The sequence below is a fragment of the Myotis davidii genome, unplaced genomic scaffold (assembly GCF_000327345.1).
Source record: "Myotis davidii unplaced genomic scaffold, ASM32734v1 scaffold217, whole genome shotgun sequence".
Classification (NCBI taxonomy): Eukaryota; Metazoa; Chordata; class Mammalia; order Chiroptera; family Vespertilionidae; genus Myotis; species Myotis davidii.
In genome coordinates this window covers 3,765,514-3,786,196 of record NW_006290034.1, presented here as the reverse complement: position 1 = coordinate 3,786,196, position 20,683 = coordinate 3,765,514, and positions in this window count along the sequence as shown.

The window sequence follows — 20,683 nt, the reverse complement described above, 5'->3', positions numbered from 1 at the left end:
CCAAAGATACATCCAAAGAGACTCACTCCAAGACACATTATATTTAAATTGTCAGAAGTTAAAGATGAAACGGGAATCTGAAAAGCAGCAAAAAAAAAGCAATTTGTTGCATACATGAAATCCACCATGAGAGTATGAGTGGCTTACTCAGCACAGACTCTATAACCATACAGTGTCTCATGTAAGCCTCATGGAAACGAAAACTAAAACCTCTAATAGATATACAAAAGGCAAAGGAGTCCGAGCATACCACCACCGAGAAACAAAATTTAAATCTCCATGTACTTGGTTTAAAATCAGACGTCTAGGGAACTCATTAGTCAAAGAAGAAATTATGCAGAAACCTTGTGAGAATTTAGTACTGAGTAACAGTGAAACGACACATCAAAACTCATGAGTTGTACTGTCCAAATTTTCAATTCAGATTTGATATAGATCTCTTAGGTTAATATTTTTATTCTATTGCTCCCATCTTTTATGTAGATACTAATTTTTGGCTACAATACTTAATAATAATTGCGAGAAATGTATTGAAATCTCCCTTGAAGTGTCCTCCATGTTCGCAGAAAAGGCATTTGAGAGAATTCTGTAGACTTTAAGATGCTTTTATGAAAACAAACCCTGAACATTCAGAAGCTGAGTGGCTGATTTCAGATTCTCACCCAATGGCCTGGGTGCACTTGGGTGAGGGGGGCTTCAGGCTCACAGACCAGGATGGGAGGAAGGAAGGGGGCAGCTGAGCGGCCCCAGCAGGAGTGCTTTTCCTTCCAGAAAGTGGTGATGTGTGTGCTGAAAGGGCAGATAAGTAATGGTTGAGTTCCCAGTGGAAATGAGCAGACACACTGACTTGAACATCTGCTGCCACAGAGGCATACCTTGCAGTGTCCTTGGGGGAAAAAGGACCCAAGTGCAGGAGCGTTCAAGTACTTGCTCCGAGGGTTGAGGGAGACACACACACACCCCATCCAAAAGCCTAGATAAGATGGGCCTCATACTAGACCTGCCAATAAGAAACTCTGGGGGTGGGAGTGCAGCCATCTGGGTTTTCACAAGCTCTCCACATTATTTGGTTTTGGGCCCTAAAGTCTGAGGGCCACTGCACTAAACCTTGCCATCTTACACGGGCGATCACAACGGGCCCCACTTTATAAAGGTTAACGCTCAGAAAATGAGTTAGCTGCCACAATCCAAGGAAAGCTGCAATGGCTCCTAGGTGGGGACTGGCTGCCCTCCAAATTCTTTTAATCACAGGAGATGAATGTATGGACTCTACTGTAACACCCATGGGGATAATCTTTGTATGTGTGTGTGTGTGTGTGTGTGTGTGTTGGACATTGTGCAGCATTAAAGCAACAGCAGGGGGATGGGCAGCTGCATTAAAAAAGACATATTTGAAGATAAAGAAAAGACTATGACAAAATCCTTACCTAGTAGGCTGGCTTTTCTCAAATACGCTGCAAATCTGGGCCTGCTCTCCCTGTCATCACTGGGATGGAATAAGGAAATGTAAGGCAATTGCATTATTAAATTAAGAAAAGCATAATAAGTTAACTGAGCTGTGCCAAAAATACATAACACAGTCATTAGTTCAACGTACATGGGATTTGAATTTTTGCTCGCTTGTATTATTTGTGCCCTGCCTAATCACTTTTTTTAGCACAGAGAATCAAGTCTTGAATGTATGTGCATGTGCAGTTGGGACTAATTGGAGTAATTAATGTATGTGTAATGGCTTTAGCTGGTGAATGTCTGAAGGGAGCAGAGAAAATAAGCAAATTCATGAGGTCGGTTTTAGATTAGCATCTATACCCAAGACAGTTTGTTTTTTTTCAGCAAGAAATTCAACCTTCATTACGGCCTTTAGTTAATAAAGATGTGGTTGGATTTCACAAGTGAACCTGCTTCACCCTAAGGAGTCCAGTTTAGCAAAGACATTTCACAGAATCCTTAGTTGCCCAAAACAGAAACCTCGGCTCCATGATACTCTTATAATGTAAGGTAAACTAGAAACATGCTAAAGTAAATTTACCCATTTCCTCTTTCTTCCTCTGTGAAAATGTTGAATGTTCTTTCTTTATTTCATCCCGTGTTTACGTTCTGCCTGGTTGCATAATGGATGTGAGGATACTTATAAAAATAAGTGCTCAATAAGAAGAAAAAATATATATAAAGAAATCAGGGAGAAAAGGAAATGAGGATTGGTTTTAAAAATTATACCTTTACAGCCCAGCTGGCATGGCTCAGTGGTTGAGCATCGACCTATGAACCAGGAGGTCATGGTTTAATTCCTGGTCAGGGCACATGCCCGGGTTTCGGGCTTGATCCCCAGTAGGGTGTGCAGGAGGCAGCCGATGAATGATGCTCTCTCATCATTGATGTCCCTATCGCTCCCTCTCTCATCCTCTCTGAAATCAATAAAAATATATTTTTAACATAAAAATGATACGTTTGCACTTATACTAAGTAAACTGATATATTACAGTGAAGTTCAAGTCCAGTTTAAGAGACACACATGGAGCCTCTGCACAATGTGAGCTAAACCACCAACCCTGTGCTGAAGACCTGTACAGTTCAGCAAGGAGGGAGGTAGTGGTGGAACCAGGCAGCTGAAAGTCTGTATTTTCCCCTCAATTCTGTTAGCATGGCATTGAACATGATCCACAAATTAGCCTCCCAGTTGGGTGAACTGGTAAACCAAAAGGCACATCTATTTGTTGGTCAAGAAGATAGGGTATTAGAAACTATACCTAAGAAACCAGGTTTTGCCCTAGCCAGTTTGGCTCAGTGGATAGAGCATCAGCCCTGGTACTTAAGGGTCCTGGGTTCGATTCTGGTCAAGGGCAGGTACCTTGGTGGTAGGTTGGATCCCTGGCCCTGGTCTGGGTGAGTGCAGGAGGCAACTAATCGATGTGTCTCTCGCATATCGATGTTTCTCTCTCTCTCTCTCTGTCTTCCCCCGTCCCTGCCACGCTCTAAAAATCAATGAAAAACATCCTCACTCCTCAGGTGAGATTTAGGAAAGAAGGAAGGAAGGAAGGAAGGAAGGAAGAAAGGAAGGAAGGAAGAAACCAGGTTTCATTGTTTTTTCCTTCTGATGAGCAGCTTTGGGTTTTATTCACCAGACTGCACCCTGTTTAATCTGCACACACATGTGTTCACAGTCAGGCTCATTTGAGAGCTGTGACCTGGCATTCCCGCTCGCACATGCTCATCTTTCTCTTTCTGTGTGAAACCGTCAGAATGATCCGAGCATCCATCAGCCTCAATAGGATCCCGGGGAAAACCATCACTGAGCAGAGGAAAGGGAGTGACAATTACTATGCAGGACCAAAGCTGTCAGAGCCATCAGAAGGCAGGGGAGGACTCGCAGTCAGGGCACTGGGTTTCATTGCCCAGAGAAACAGCCCTGACACCTGAGTCGCAGCCCCAGCTTGGCTTTCTCTCCATTAAACCCCGCTTGTCTGAAGCAATGCGGGCCCAGAGGGCCGGAGCAGGGCACGGGCTAAGGCGAGCCCTGCAGGAAGGGCACGAAGCGGAATGCAGGGCAAGGAGGGATCGCATAATCTGCACTGAAACTTCCTTACTGAGCAAACGTTTAAGGCTTCCTTGTACATCAGGTATCCACAGAAAGCCGGCCATAAAAACCTGACATTATTACAGGTGACAGTCTGAGTGCAGACCAATTATTGTGATATATATACCAGCGTATATATCCCCCCAAATGTATACACACTTTAACAGCTGATAGCTCAGTTTTGAAAATGGAATGTATTTTAATAAACATTGCCTTTATAGTCATTCAAAGTGTGTGTATACATTTTTCTGGGAACATATACATTAAATTAGAGCAGGAAAATTCTATAAGGCTTTAAGTTTGCTGTAAATGTGGCTTGGTCTGGCAATTTTCAACTCAGTGTTTTGCATGCTCATGTTTATAAACGACATCACTTAAAGGACCATCGAAATGGTAGTCTCTGGCATTATGTACAGCCCCGTAAGGCCAGAGCATTTAAGGCCAATTTATCTCTCTAGCCATTAGGAAGAAAAAAGCCCCTACTTCCTCACGCTTCGTGAGAGTCCCCAAGCGCCGGTACTGCAGCTGCTGGGCCCTGCATCGGCTTCTGATAAGCAGCAGGTTTTATAGAATAGAATCCCAGGCCCTGCCAAATTAGTTTAAAATAATGTCCTTTTATTACTTGCGCTTTTATTCGCGCACCATCGCTTTGTGTGAAATATTTATTGCTGTCAATGGCACACATTTCTCGTGGATAAATGCATTATTCAGTAAATGTGTATTGAGAAGATGCTACATGCCAGGTGTTGGTTCCTGCACGAGGGACAGGAAAATGCCACCATAAGCAGTCTTTGCCTTTAAGGCCCTTGTAGGCTCGGAGAAGAGATGCACGAATAAACCCGGTGTGGCCAGGGCTGAGGCGGAGGCCTGCAGAGGGTGCCGCAGGAGGTCGAAGGGCCTGAAGAGGGAGGAGGTCGCCTTTGCCTTTCCACATGTCCTGGGGGCGGGCAGGAAAGACACAGAAATGCCGCTGTGAAGGAGGAAGGCCTTAGGAGAGTGCAGCAAGGAAGAGAGAGGGAGCAGGAAGGGCAGAGGGAGACTTTGAGTCGTGAGAGTAGACTTTGTGAGCCACCAGCGTATTTCAAGACCCCGGGGTTTTATATCATGAAGCATAAGGCGTGTGTATACGTGTGACGTATGCATCAGGGCCGCAGGGAATTTGGCAGAAATAGGGCTCGAAGTCCATAGTGAGTGGTCGGGTAATAAGAACTCCAACTAATGCATAGGTTCTGGGAAAGAACTTGGCCTTAGTGTGGGTAACAGGAACTTTCTAAAATGGACTCCCTGACCGGGTGGTGGTTCCTACAGCTTCTGGAATTGGCTCCTGCCTCTCCCTCAAGACAAAGACACCGAGATGCCTTGATCACAGCAAAGAGAACCAGCGTCTTCGTGTTTGGATGGTTTCGTCCTTGTGAGACCCTAGATCAGTGGTTCTCAACCTTCTGGCCCTTTAAATACAGCTCCTCATGTTGTGACCCAACCACAAAATTATTTTCGTTGCTACTGCATAACTGTAGTGTTGCTACTGTTATGAATCATAATGTAAATATCTGATAATATGCAGGATGGTCTTAGGTGACTCCTGTAAAAGGGTCATTTGACCGCCAAAAGGGTCGCGACCCACAGGTTGAGAACCGCTGCCCTACATCAAAAGGATGAGCTGCTCTCAGGTAAAAGACGGAGCTGGGGTCAGAAGAGATGGACACAGAGAAGAGACACACCAGCCACAGACTTTTGTTTCATTTCCCTTCCTGCCCTTTTCTCCCCTCGCCAAGGCAACACTGAGCAGCACGGCCTGGCTGCTGCCCGCTTTAGCTTTCTGGCCAGAGCGGGGGCGCCGTCAAGGTCAGCGGGGCCTCTGACCGAGAGAAGGGTGAACTTTGGCCCATGCAATAGTGAGTGATTTATAGTGGCTTCTAATTTAAACATTTAAAGAGAAACATGTTAATGTATTAAAAGACAAAATAAGTAAGAATCTCAAAATAACAGAAGAGCCTAAGTGAGTTGCATGGACTCTAGATGAGGTTCATGATGCCATAAGGAATCACTAATACAAAAACAGAACAGGCGTTAGGCTCATTGTGAAAGAAAAAACCATAAACCATAATGTAATTCTGGGTGCACTAATAAATAATGAAAGGTTTCCGCTCAGTGCTAATGAGGACAGATAAGGTGATGTCTTTGGAATTTGAAAGTATTCAGTTTATTCAGTTCCTTACCAAATACGTCAATTGCCTACCATCTGCCAGTAACTGCCCAGTAAGGGAGGGTGGCATATGCAGGAATGGCGGGCATGAGGGCCACAGGACTTGTTATTTAGTTCCCACAGAAACCGCCACTGACTGACTATGTCACTGCATCCTCACCACATCCTTATCTTGGTAATTCAAAGTTTAAGAGTTGGTTTAATAGATGGGATATTTTATTTATTGAGCCATAAACCAAAAGAAATTATGCTACCAGAACAGAAAGACAGACACCCCAAATAGTTTCTATTACCTGAAAGATAGTCAGTTAAGCAAATAGCTATAAGACAGGCAATTTCACTATGAACAGCAAGCAGAGAGAGCATGTTCACCTATCTCTCATCTATTTATCTATCATCTATCTATCTATGTATCTCTCATCTATCTCTTTTTTTAAATATATATTTTATTGATTTTTTCAGAGAGGAAGAGAGAGAGACAGAGAGTTAGAAACATCGATGAGAGAGAAACATCGATCAGCTGCCTCCTGCCCACCCCCCACTGGGGAAGTGCCCACAACCCAGGTACATGCCCTTGACTGGAATCGAACCCGGGACCTTTCAGTCCGCAGGCCGACGCTCTAGCCACTGAGCCAAACCGGTTTCGGCTCATCTATCTCTTATATATCTATCTCTCATCTATCTTTAATCTATTTATCTATCGATCATCTATCTGGATATATAAAGAGAGATAGAGATAGAGATATGAGAGAATTTGCAGGACCCTTTTGGAATCAATTGGTATAATCCAAGTTTCTCTTACAAGACTAACCTTTTCTGAATATTTATCTGATCAAGCCACACAGATAAGCATGCTATAAAAGAGAGACCCACGCTGGGAAGCACACTGCCCGCCATCAGAGGGTAAAGTGGTTTGCTCTGTAATTCTAGTGAAGTGCACACAGGAGAGGCGCCACGGAAGTGTTCGGGGAGGTGAAGGACAAGGGGTGATCTTGGTGTTTTGCTCGGGAAAGCAGTGAGGCAACGCTGAAGGGAAGTTCCAGAGGCCCGGTAGCATAACGGATAAAAGAAAGTAATTGAAAGTTGAAATTCCCCCCACCACCCCGGCCAAGTTTCACCGGATCCTTCCTGAAAGAGCTATAAATTGTAAATAGATGAACTTGAATCATGCTCAGCAGCTGAAGGGAATTAAAAGTGTCATCTTGATGGCCCACAAAGACCAGAAGACAGAAGGCATACATTTAGCTAGTTTTTAACTCGGGATCAAAGCTTGTGATCTGAATGAGACAACAACAAAAATGAATTCCCTTAAAAGGGGAACTTGGTGTATGTGGTTGTAAATATGCATTCCATACCTATACAAACACATTTCTATAAAGGGTGACATTGTCTTTTAATTCTAATGTGATAATAGAGCTCTTATGGCTCACAGTGTATAACCAGGACATTTTTATCCTTGGTTTATAAATTCTTCCTACAAAAAAAAAGCACTCAAATGAAATAAACCCGATGATGCAGGTGATCTTGGGATTTTACTTACCAGTGGCCCACATACACTTTGTCCATTTGGGGGGAGAAGCTGTCCTGACAAACCCTCCTGGACTGAAACATTCTTCAGAACAAAAGCTGTCCTCGGCATCAGCCTGCCGGTCCCACCAATGGCTTTTGCGCAGGAAAAGGAAATGAGTTTTAGGCGTTCTCTCCTTTCAACCAAATGTGGGCTTGGGGGAAAAAAAAGAGACTAACCTGTATCCTTGGGAAATAATGACCACTTGGCCTGACGGGGCCAATGCCGGGAAGGGAGACTTCAGATAATGAGCGACTTGGAGTATCGGCTCAGCTCATGTCAAGGAGGCGGGTGATGAGATAGGGCGCGTTAGCCTCATTGAATGCAAGTTCTGTCCTTCAAACCAGGTCGGATTTATTGTTTCAACTTAAACTAAGAAGGAGCACTCAAGAACCAGGAACTTTCCTGAGAGAATGCTTAGGAAAGCACTGCAAGTAGGCACATTCCTGATGAACCTGGCAATGACCTTGGAGATGGCCTGCCTTGACCTCCATTGGCAATGGCCACACAGTGAAACACAGACGTGGGTGTTTTGGAGTTCATCCTTTCGTGCCAATCCTAATGTTGCTTATTACTTTGAGGGCTTGGTCTGGGAGATGTATTTAGCAAGTGTGTTGCATCTTAGCCAGTGTTAAACAGTGAAGAGTGTCATATAAGATACACATTTAAGAAGCTACATGTTCCTGTCTCACCTTCCCTTTCTATAAGGTACAATGGTTTAAGGCTCAATGAATCAGAATTCTTTCTTCTAAGTTTCCCTCCCCACAGTAAATTTACCCTGTATTTTCCATTTAAATAACTTTTCATCTATCTGGACTGAAAAAAATATGAATATTTTTCTTATGTGTGAAAAGTAATTACCCTGTAGACTAATTAGGATGGCCAGCCTTCGCGTTCCTTAATGAGTTTAGAAAAAAAGAGGACCGTGGTGACAAATACCAATTTGGAGATAGTTCAACTTAAAGTGAGAGGCCTTATGAAAATGATGGCCTTAAAGGGGAGCATTGCTTAGAGACGGATGATCATGGGAGTCGGTCTCCCTGGGAATGGTATTTATGTGAATTCTGGGACAGCACCTTTTTTTTCTTTTCCTATAACACTCATTGAGATTTGCTGAAATAAAGTATTCCCTAGTCTCTAAACTCATTTGTTAAGAATAACACATTCATGCCCGGCCAGTGTGGCTTCATGGTTAAGCGTCCACCTATGAACCAGAAGGTTCCATTCTCGTTCAGGGCACATGCCAGGGTTGCAGGTTCAATCCCCATGTGGGCCTTGCAGGAGGCAGCTGATCAATGATTCTCTCTCATTTTTGATGCTTCTCTCTTCTCTCCTCTCCTCTCTGAAATCAATAAAAATATATTTAAAAAAAGAGAATAACACATTCATTTGCCAGTGCTTGCATTAGCTCTTATGATCCCCGTTCTGGAAAAACACCCATTTCAAGGACAAGGACAAGACCCTAATGTGTCCTGTCTCCCTCGGAGGACTCGTTCTCTCTCGTTCAACTGCAGTGTTGTTCGTCCAATGCAGCGGTTCTCAACCTGTGGGTTGCGACCCCTTTGGCGGTCAAACGACCCTTTCACAGGGGTCACCTAAGATCATCCTGCATATCAGATATTTACATTACGATTCATAACAGTAGCAACATTAGTAATCTTGTGGATGCGGTCACAACATGAGGAACTGTATTTAAAGGGCCAGAAGGTTGAGAACCACTGGTCCAATGGGTTTCCTTCTAGCACAAAGGTGAAAAATCTGACCGCCACTTACTTCCCCTTTCTAGGCTCCCACCCAAAAAGAAATTCTGGTTGTCTGTGGGTGCGACAAAACCTCTTCAGTGTAAAAAAAATAAAAAATAAAAACTTTCCCCCAAAATTACTTTGTGAAATTGTTTCACCCGAGCGATGCCACGGATTCTGATCTCTGGGTCGTTTCTCCTGACGCACTGCTGCCTGCCTCTCGTGGGCCCCGGATTAAGAAGTGCAGCCTGAACGCATTTTCCAAATCAGGGTTCAGGAACATTGCAATGAACCCTATTGTTCATTCCTTCTCCAAATTTCACTTCGAAGATGGATTTGACCGGTTTCGTGAGGACAAGTGCAGGAGGAAGGCGAAGACTGTTCCCAGCACTAGCTTCGCTTCTGAGCCTTTTAGTTTTTACTGTGGAGATCCTTCCTTCGAGAACTGAGTATTCTAAAGGCGCTGAAGTGTTTTCTTTGTGTCTTTCCAGCTAGTGACTCGGAGTGTCAGGGCCAGAGGCAGCATCAAAGACCACTCACAGGACACTTGGAACACTTGACCCCACTTGCTCTCAGGACGGTGGCTTCTGGAGTGACACTGGCTAAACATGGAGGATTAAGAGGGGGAGAGAGGCCCGGCTGGTGGGGCTCAGTGGTTGAGCACTGACCCATGAACAAGGAGGTCATGGTCCCATGTCCAGTCGGGGCACATGTCCGAGTTGCAGGCTCGATCCCCAGAAGGGAACATGCAGGAGGCAGCCAATCAATGATTCTCTCATCATCGATGTTTCTAACTCTGTCTCCCTCTCCCTTCCTCTTTCTAAAATCAACAAAAGAAAAAGAAAAACCTTAACAAAATAAAAGAGGGAGGGAGAGGAAAAGTCATGGTTAACCTTCCTTTGTCTGAGATAATATTCCTCAAGTGATCTCACTTTGAACAGGTCCAAAGCGTTTCCATATTCTCTGTGAAGCTGGCTCTTTATTTTTCCACCCCCTTTGCTGTTTTGAATATGTGTCCTACTTCATTGTGGAAGGCAGAATCTGATTTCAAAGTAGGACATGACTGTGACATAAATTACAGCATGCTGGGTGCTTAATCTTCTCGGCCTGACTTTACTGCTGTCCTGTATAAATAACACAAAATAATTCTGCTTTATTAATACAGTGATCCATCTCTATTGCCCTGTGCTTGTTAATGAAGATTGAAAATGAAGGCCCCTGACTGTAAATTGGAAGTGATTAAACAACTGACAAAAAAGTACTCCGGTTTTCAAGGATGAGATTAAGCTTTCTTTTATTAGAAATGTTGACACACAGAGTTTCAAATCCTCTTTGTTGTTTGTGTTGTTTGGAGAGGATTATGCTCAGTCCCGTGCCCGGCTGGGTATGCTTAGGAATAAAGTATTCATTTATTATGCTAATGAATCAATACACATTAATTTCAGGAAAAGGTTCTTCGGTGAGTTCTGCTGGGCCACTAAGATTTGATTAACTCTATTTCATGGCTCAAGAAAATGTCAAACTAAACCACTGAGCACAAAGAATAACCAATTCTTTCAGTCTGTACCCATTACTCAATTCCAGCACCATTTTTATATTTTAAGGTATTTGTTACAGCGGCACCCCACTTCCTGATACCGTCTATACATACACATACTTTTGAGGAAAAAGAAGAACTGTACTGTGTATTTTCTGTGTGTCTGTGTGTGTGTGTGTGTCTCTGTGTGTGTGTGTATGTAAATATATCTGAGATTTCTTTCAAGGAATTGACTTACATGATTGTGGGACTAGCAAGTTTGAAATTTGTTGCTTTAAGCATGTTTAAAACTCTCGGGGGGTCGGGGGGAGAGTGGAAGCTTCAATCCACAAATGAATGAAGTTTCTTCTTTCTCAGGGAAGCCCTAGTTTTGCTCTTAAGGCCTTTCAACTGAGTGTAAGAGGCTTGCCCAGATGAGGAAGGAAATCTGTACTTAAAATCTACTGATAGCAGATGTCAACCACATCTACCAAATGCCTTGACAGTGACACTTAGGTGAACATTTCACTGGATGACTGAGGACTACAGTCTAGCCACGTTGACACCTCCAACTAACCATGGCAGCCTTCGCCTATGCTTTCTCAGCTGCCTGGCCCGGCTCCGCTCCTGCTAACTCACAGTCACACGTCAGGTTTCAGGATAAGTATCTTGTCATTTTGGGTGAACAGCTTTCTCTGGGTCCCTGACCAAGATCACTCCCCGTGAGATGTCCCTGACAGCACCCTGCATGTCTACCCATCACACTCCTGTTACTTAGCTACCACCCAAGCCATCTGCTGGACGGCGTGTTCCCTGAACTGCCACGAGTCTGTCTTGTTCCCTGAATGGCTGGCGCTCAATAACGCCAGCTGAGTGAGGGGATGAATAGGTTTCAGGTTAGGCTGATCCAGACAGCAGGTCCTCTCCATCCACAGCTCAAGGGTCAAGGCCAGCTCTTGCTATTTTAATGGGAGCCCAAAGAATAAAAAAAATTCTTTTTTGGTCAATAATACTTGTCTTTAGCCCGGCCAGCGTGGCTCGGTGGTTGAGCATTGACCTATGAACCAGGAGGTCGAGGCTGAATTCCCAGTCAGGGCACATGCTGGAGTTTTAGGCTGGATCCCCGGTAGGGGGCAAGCAGGGGGCAGCTGATCAATGATTCTCTCTCATCATTGATGTTTCTATCTCTCTCTACCACTCCCTTCCTTTCTGACATCAATAACAATATATTTAAAAAATAATACTTTGCTTTAACGAAGATTGTGTCTCAGGGATAAATAAAATAAGCACAAGATTGGGGTTAATAGTTTAAGCTGCACAATAGTTCCCCTTTCTACTTAGTACCTGCCCTTCCCTGGGGAACAGAGGCCATGGGGGCAGTGGATGGGAAAACCAGAATCGATCCTGGTACCCTTCAGTCCACAGGCCAACACTCTACCCACTGAGCCAAACCGGTTAGGGCTATTTTTTATATTTTTGTTAAATTTATTGGGATTACATTGGTTAATACACTTTTATATGCTTCAGGTGCACAATTCTACAATGCGTCATCTGTATATTATATCGTGTGTTCACCACCCCAGGTCAAGTCTCCTTTCATCACCATTTATTCCCCTTTACCCTCAGCTACCTGCCCCAACCCCCTTTCCCTCTGGTAATCACCACACTGATATCTGTGTCTAGGTTTTTGCTTGTTTGTTTTTTTGCTTAATCCCTTCACCTTTTTCACGCAGCGCTCCCAACGCTCTCCCCCCTGTGAAAACTGTCAGTTTGTTTTCTGTCTCTCTGAGTCTTGTTTCTATTTTGTTAGTTTTTATTTTGTTCATTAGATTCCACATATAAGTGAAATCATAGGGTATTTGTGTTTCTCTGACTGGCTTACTTTAAAAGGTGGTTGAAAGAAAAGGCTTTGGAGAAGAAAGTCCTGACTAGAACCCTTACCATCAAGTGAGCTTGACCAAAGTACCACTTTCTCAAGCATCCATGTCTTCACCAGGTTAGTGAAGACATTCTGGTAGACTCAGCCACTGGAACCGAATCGGGAGTCCACGTTTGGGAGGGGATAACTATTTAAACTGGAAGTAAAGACGCCGGTGGAATGGGACTGTGCTTTTCCCGCCCTGGGCTATTCAATGAGGGTGTCCACCAGCTGCCTGTAGATGGACGGCGGACAGATAACCTAACGGGAACGTGGAGGCTCTAACTGAGTACTGCTGACTGGACATTGTGTTTGGGCAAAATTCACACTCTACTGTGTGATGTCCAAAAATGGTAGTCTCCTCAGTTCCACTGAGAGAACATACAGCAGATTATTGGGGATGGTTATGCCCAGGCCATGTAAATGCCACACATGACCTTCCTTGTTATACAAATAGGATACTACTTGTTCTACAGAGTCCAGGCGTGGTGAGGAAAGTCAGAATAAAAATGAGATAATATGCTTGCAATTGGCTTGTACTCTGTGAGGAAAATAAAACCTATGAGTATTTAAAGGCTTGTACCTACGTGCTTCAACAACTGAACAAATTTGTGCAAAAAAAAAAAAAAAAAGAAAAGGAAAAAGGAGAAAAACTACCACACACACCACAAATCAATTTGGCATCATGTAGACAAAACAATTGTTGATCTGACAATGTTTCACATTTCAACCCGTTGTCATGGCATCGTGTTGACTGACAAAGAAAAGTGATGCTCTCTCCTCCACAGTTTCCCGATTTCATAAAACATTCAATAAAGAGCTCTGAACACAGAGAAGAGTTTTAAAGTCTCTACTCAGGGTGCAGTTGGAGGATAGACTTCAGCTCATGCCTTGGCCGTGACCTGAATACGCTGGTGTGAAGGTGCCCCGGGCTGTTTGCCTTTGCGAGATGCCTGGATTTAGACTCTGCTTTTGACTTCCGGACAGATGTGGAATAGAAATAGCCATGGGATTGGCCACAAGATGAACAAGAGTGGGTTGGTGTTTTGTTTTTAGTTATCAAGACTATAAATCAAGACTAATCTAATGTTATAATTTAAAATGCCTTTAGCCTGACCAGCATCGCTCAGTGGTTGAGCATTGACCTATGAACCAGGAGGTCATAGGTCGATTCCAGTCAGGGCACATGCCTGGGTTGTGAGCTCAATCCCAGTGTGGGGTGTGCAGAGGTAGCCTATCAATGCTTCTCTCTCATCATTGATGTTTCTTTCTCTCTCTCTCCCTCTTCCTTCCCCTCTGAAATCAATAAAAATATATTTTAACAAAATAAATAAAATAAAATGCCTTCAGAAAATTATTTAAGCCAATGTTTCCCAAGCTCACATTTCAGTTTACCGAAGGGGTAAAGCCTGTGACCCAGGTTTCCCAAGACCAAGTTTAATATCCCCATCTCCACTGCACCGCATTGTAAAAATAAATGGAAATTACGTGGGCTCCCATCTACCTTCCCTTGATTGGAATCTTCTATAAAAACAGCACATACGGTGTCCAGAATTCTCAGTTACCTCGTAGAGAAACTTGCCCAGAGGTGACGCGTGCCTCCCCCACTTCTCAGCATCATGGGCGGCTCATGGCTTTGGTCTGCCGACCGTGACATGGTCAGAGCTGTGCTGCTGCCACCAGTACTTCCCCTGACAAGTACCTAACAAGAGCCCTTATTACATTAGACGAAGACACTGCGGGGCAGGCTTCCTGCAGGCCTGTCTAATGACGGGAAGGCTGATCACTGCCCATCTCACAGCCCATTTGTCTGGGGCAGTTATTCGGAGTGGATGGATCCGTTCACTGCCCAAGACGCTTCTTTTCCTTCAACCCAGCGTTTCCTGAAGGAATCTGGACAGGAGGCCTTTATCTTTGTTGGCGGAGGAGAGCAGGGGTCTCCTTTAAACACTGCCTCGGAGGCCAGTAGACCTCTCCCGCTAAAGAAAACAAAATCAAGGAAAGCAAACACACCTTGAGGAGTCTCAGGACCGTGGCCCGTGGCTCTCTGAACGCTGTCATGGGGATGGAACCGCACAGCCATTTAAATGATGGAGGTTTCAACTAAGACCAGAGGCATCTTGTTAGGTACCGGCCCTACTGAGTGTGCGGGAATGATAGCTCACTGAAGCTCAACGTATACAGTGGAAAACTGGCTACCACGTTATCCGTTAGATAGACACCGAGCCATGGTTTTCTCTTATCATGCTGGTTTAGGGGCCATTTAAAATCACCTGTGTCGTCACGTCTGTTTCCATAAGACTGAACCTGCGGGACATTTTATAGCTCACCCGTCACTGCCTCTCACGTGTCTGTATCTTAAAGGGCTTGTGCCTGGCATGTCAGCGTCTTTGTATTCACCACGTGGGAGGAAGTCACAGAGGTGTCAATGGCTTGTCTAGAGCTGCGTAGCTGGTCTGGAGGGAACTCAGACTTCTGGCTCGAGAGCTCTTTCCAATGTATCCTATTGCTACTGGCTGAGCTCTGCCTAGACAACCCACTTCTTCCTTGTGTAACTCCAAATTCTGCATAACATCACCTCCTTACCATGCTCTAGCCATCCACTAGTCTTTTACGACCCCATATGTCTCCACAGCCTGCCATTTCCCATTGATTCCATGGGTTGCCACTTTTTAAGGACTCTTTTCTGAATGCTCATCGAAAAAAGACATAAGTGTATGTTGGCTTCAGTTGGCTACTCCACGTCTGGGCTTCAAAACGCTTTTCAGAGAACACATGTTTAAGGCATAAACCTACCCTTCAACAGTGTGCAGAGGGGAGACAGAGGTGTTGGGGACAGTCCTGGGCCCCCGAAGGACTCTAGAGCTGACACTGGCCAGGATTTAGAAGGACAAGAAGAGCTGCCGTGTGTTCCCTCACGGTGTGTATGCTCAGGGGAATTGATGGTGTGTCCTCTGGGGAGATTACAGTCTGTTGGTGAAGATAAACATGGAAGATGTGATTATCGTGCTCGCTCCGGCAGCACATGTACTAGAATATGTGATTATCATGAGTGTCACACATGGGTGACTGTAGGGAGCATTATACATTGCGTCTGGCCCACAGAGTTCCTCTCTCTAAGCACAACGACATACATATTTCATGGAGATATTTATATTTGCTGCCTGCTCTTCTGAGCCGGGAAGGTCCATCGATCACAGGGACCGCATGCCTTACCCTCTCTCATCGATGTTAATCTGCATCTTATTGTTTTCAACCTCAGTCTCTCTCCTTTTCCCTGGGTTTGGGGGAATGGTATGGACTCACTAGACCTGGTTAAATTCTCTACTTTGCTACTTACTAGCTGGGTGAAACTGGACAAGGGACTCAACCCACCCAAGGTTTTCAGCGTCCTCACAGGGAAATGCTGGAGTGGATAATCACGGCATGTCCCTTCCTGTGAGGAACTGTACGTGAAATACTGTACATGGAAATGTTTTGGTACATAAACCGTAGGTATTCATTGCTTTACAGCCAATTTCAGAATATTTCAAAGGTGGTGTCAAAGCTCCCGGGCAGTTCATGTTTGTTCCTGGTCTCTCCCTGTTCTTTGTCCCTAGTAAACTTATCGTCCATGCCTGTTGTAGCAGAAGAACATAATTAAATGTCATTCTTAGGCGTGAATCAGAAGATGTGAACTGCTAACTCTGAAGCTGATGTGTAGCGCTAGACAGAGTGTGAGAATGTCATACTACCTACAGGTTCGCTAGTGAGAGAAAGAGAGAGGAGGATGCTCCCAACTAACCCTTGGACGTCCCTGATGGATCCGAGGGCAAGACCACCACTGAGGCAGGAGTTTAAGAAACTGGAGGACAAAGCCATTCAGGCCAACTTCGGGAGTGGGCTGAGGTTGGAGCTAGACTCTTGTCCCTAAGCCCTTCCTGTTTTGAGTGCTATTTGACCAAAGGAAATGACAAATCAAATGTTTGGTGCAATGGGGCTGGGATGGAGGCAGATACCCGCTGAAACACATGGGCCCTCAAGGAGGGGGTTAGGGGCTGAGAGCAACGCATCACTGCTCTCCCGGGGGTCAGCTTGAAGGATCTGGCCCCTGAGAAACGTGTGGAAGTGAGAGGCTGGGAAATTACCCAGCGTCCCCCAGGACCTATCAGACACATTGGCCTCAGAACGTGCGGCGGACAAGTTGACTCATATTAGGGTATGAGCTGTTCAAGCTCCCCTTCAGCCCATTCCTCGGGACTTTTCCATAAAAGATAAAGGCAGAGGCTCAATGAGCGGCAGCATTCAGCTGGAATCAGTTTTCTTTTTAAACTAAAAATAGGAAAAGCTCCATTTCCATATTATAAACAGTCAATTCCAACCCGATTATTCCTTGCTCTTCTATTCCATGTCCAGATCGTGTTGTTGGCTGATAGTGAGTGAGAGTGTCCTTTTTTTCCCTTCCCTTTTGGTGAGTCCCACGGGAGCAGGAGGTATAATGTCTTGTGTGTGTGTCTACACGTTCCTATTTACTTCTGAGGAGGCTGCTGTGGGTGGATTTGATTTCTATTTGAACTCGTTTCTCATTAAAGAGTTCCCGTTCTTCACCCGCCAGCCAGCCAGCAGGCCATAACAGCCAAGTTCCTAAAAGGGCGGAGTCTTCTTTTGGAATGTCACAATTCAAATAAGAGAGAAAAAATACAGCCAACTTTTCTCCTGAGGCCGTTGTCCAGAATAAGTGAGGACCAGAAAGCCCACAACATTTTGGCTCAAAGAATAGATTATTGCCCGGCTGGCGTGGCTCAGTGGTTGAGCATAGACCTATGAACCATGAGGTCTCGGTTTGATTCCTGGTCAGAATACATGCCTGGGTTTCAGGCTCGATCCCCAGTGGGGGGCATGCAGGAGGCAGCCAATCAATGATTCTCTCATCACTGATGTTTCTCTCTCTCTCCCTCCCCCTTCCTCTCTTTGAAATTAATAAAAATATATTTAAAAAAGAATAGATTATTAGGTACTTATAAAAGAGGAGATCTCGATGATGGAATCGGGAAGGACTCGTGAAAATATGTTTATGCTACAGCATTTCCCTGAACGTGAGAAACTGGCGCTTCCTTTCTGCATGCGTGCAACCCTAAGAACCATTGTGTGCTTTCATTTAGACGTAAAATGACAAAACTAAGCCGTGCCTCATATTGGAAAAGGCAGCGATTTCCACTGACGCAGAGAAATCCCAGCCTGACCAGCACTTGGGAGCGGAGGTGACTCGGTGTGTTCTTGGTACTAGATTGACGGCTAAATCCTCAGACCGATGTCTCCTGCATTGCTTTTCTACCCCCCAACTTCTGAGTCGCCTGCTTCCTGGGTGATGATGCCACGCTTTCCCGTGTTGAGGGGCAGTGGCGGCTGTCATGGAAGACAGCAGGTGGCCAAGCCCTTGTTGGATCTCTCCTTTGACTTTGCACAAGGTTGCAAAGAGCAGTGGAATCGCCGCACAAAAGCACACCCCACCCCCTGCTCATTTACTTAACAGATGGGAAGGGTAGATGGAGGTGAATTACTGTCTTGTCAAAATGCCCTCACGGCTTCTGGAGTTACCTTTCAAAGGGTGGATGCTCAAGGGCCTGAGGGACTGGGGGAAACCACATTGGTTTTCGTGGGAAGAGTTATGTGCCAAGAAAGGGGAGTGAAGGATTCCGTTTAATTCCTCATCTAGGCCTTAAAGGACCACAGAGGTCCTTACCTCTAAGCTGGTACTTGCAGGGGCCGCCGGAAGGAAATGGGATTTTGCCTGGATGATGTTGTTCAGTGGTTGAGCACCTAGCCCCTATACTGAGCGGTCACCAGTTCGATTCCCAGTCAGGGCACATGCCCCAGGTCACATGCTAGATCCCCAGTAGAGGGCGTGCAATCAATAAAAGCATATTTTTAAAAAACGAAACTTACGGAATGGCATTTTAACAAAGGCCTTTGGGACTGGGTGGGATTATATGAAACCAGGAACATTTTTGGTTGCTTTCCTTTATTTTTGGACTTTGGCCTATGCCTCAGAATATCACGGTTTTAATGAATAGCTCAGCTCACAGGAAAAATGGGGACACTTCTCCCTGTCAGAGAATTCATGACTTTTTACTGAGAAATAGGGACCCCATATTGTAGTCAATATATACTTAGGCTGGCTAGACTACATTCGGACATAAATGGATATCTGGGCCTGGTTACCTGTGGAATAATGTTATACAGGCTCAATACAGGCACTCAATAAATAAGGGGGTTTTATTAATTTCATGACGATTTGATTTTTGAAAAGACTATATTCTTCTTAAATGTTAGGCTGCTTCAAACTGTCCTGAGTTTTGTTTGTGTAATTTGAGAGTAATGGGCCCCTGGCGTCTCCTAGCTCAGAAGCGACGGTTTCTCAGTGTGGCCCTGAATGCCGTGGCCCTGAATGCTGTGGCCCTGAATGCCGTGTCTCCTTTTCTCATTTCTCTTGAGGTCGGACAGCATTTTTTATTTTTCTTGCAAAATAAAAATATTGCTTACTTAGAGGTTTGAGAGCACCTCCGCATCTTGCATTAGGATGCACGGTGTCCCTTAGGCGGCAGAAAGGACATTATCTTGGGTTTTGTGGGTTTGTTTCTTCTTCTGCCAAGAAAACCTACTATTCCTTTGAAAACGGCTCGTTGTTGCCTGCGAAGTGGCCCCCGTCCCCTCCTGCTGTCATATTCCAACCCTCTGAATAGTGAGCCTAATAGTCAGGAATGGCAAGATTGAGCCAATCCTGAGGTTTTCATAAAAAACCCACGATGTTCCAGGACTTTCTACATCCACCCGTGTTACGGAAATGGAAGGTTCTGTTTTACGTCCAAGAACACAATGAAAGGCTTACATTTAATTAAGCACCGAGCTGGGTGACTCAGGCTGTAGCCACGACAGGAGCTCAGAGAACAGGAAGGCTGAACACATCCGAGACCAGAACCATTGACTGGAAATGAGTAACCAGGGTGCTGATGGAGGACGTGCCCCGTGTCCAGATCACAGTCACACTCGTGAGGAGATGAGGAAGCCGGCGCCAGTGCTCGGTGTTCACGCGGCACCAGCCTAAGCGGCAGGTCGCTCTGGCCCTGCTGTCACACACAGCCTGCCCGGTGCGTGTTTCTGCTCAGGGCCGGCGAGTTCTTTCAAATGGAAAACCCACAGGTCACCTGGCAGCCACCAGGCGATGCCAACGTCCCTCCCCATGCAAGTCCGGGCTGATCAAGCCCACAAACGCTCCATTCGTCCCTGTCCCACCCAGGCCCGTCCCCGGCGAGATGCAGGGTTTGGCAGGGGGCGGGCAGGTCCAGTCCACCGGCGGATTCACGCCGCTGCCTGCTGCAAAGAACAGGGGGCTGTGGGTACAGCTCAGCACCGGGGTTTGGCTCTCAGGGAATGGCATCAACTAAAAAAATCATACAGAATCCACTTGGCAGGAACATAAGCTGCTGGGCAGGCCCGATCGTATCCGAGAGGAACACCTGGAACAGAGTGTTGCCCGGGTATTGCTCACTCGGATGCATAACCGGTGTCCACAGGACAGCAATGCTCACGCCCTCCGCAGCGCCCTGTGTGCCCAGAGGCTGAGCTGGGGACGGCCTGTGGGTTCGCCACAGAAAGCGCTGTGCCTACTAAGGCCTCGCCAGGTCTTCTGGTCTCAGGGCAGTCACGAGCCCAGGGGAAATCATGAAGGGACCTGATTCTCCCAGTGAAACGTCTTCAACTGCAAGGCCTTTTGGAGGCATATTCAGGCCACATGGATACACACAGATTGTGTCCGGGGCTGACGGGTGAGGGGGGAAGTCGGAGGGCGGTACTGAGGGTGAAGACACTGGCATGTGGATCGGAGCACGTGGTGCATCCGAAAGCCCGGCTGAGGCTCTGATGTGAATGCTACACAGTGAACCACCAAGGTTGTCCTCCCCGGAGGAGCACATGGCCAACTCGACTCTTAAAAGGAATCGATTGCTGGCAGGACTGTGGGCACATGGAGGAGGAGAGGCCGGAGAGAGGGAGAACGGTAACCGTTAGGGGGCTATTGCCACAGCACAGGAAGTGGTACTGCAGCCCTAGGTGAGAAGGGTGGAAGGGCACAAAGAAGTGGACGCATTTCACAGATGTTACAGAAGTTGTTTTCTTGAGACG